Genomic DNA, 326 nt, shown 5'->3' on the forward strand with positions numbered 1-326 from the left:
ATCATTTTATTGGTATATATCCGAGGCTACTTGCCTTCCTCTTCAATGTTTTATAGCTAAACGGGTGAAGTCTAGGTCGTGCGAGCGCACCCATCTTGATGCAAGAAATACGTAGACCTATTTCGTAACGTACCTTTAAACTAATTAGTTTGTAACTATAACTTTATTACTTCGTAAATATTGTCAAATAATTAATCGTCTGAAGCATACTCGGAATGGCGGTCTAGTAGCCTAGGAATGAATAGAGTTGTTTTAACATCATGTACCAGCTGCCCAGTATCGGCTAACAATACGAAGAATTAAATTGTAGGACGAAATGACTACAA

The sequence above is a fragment of the Limulus polyphemus genome, unplaced genomic scaffold (assembly GCF_000517525.1).
Source record: "Limulus polyphemus unplaced genomic scaffold, Limulus_polyphemus-2.1.2 Scaffold7211, whole genome shotgun sequence".
In the NCBI taxonomy this organism is placed as follows: Eukaryota; Metazoa; Arthropoda; class Merostomata; order Xiphosura; family Limulidae; genus Limulus; species Limulus polyphemus.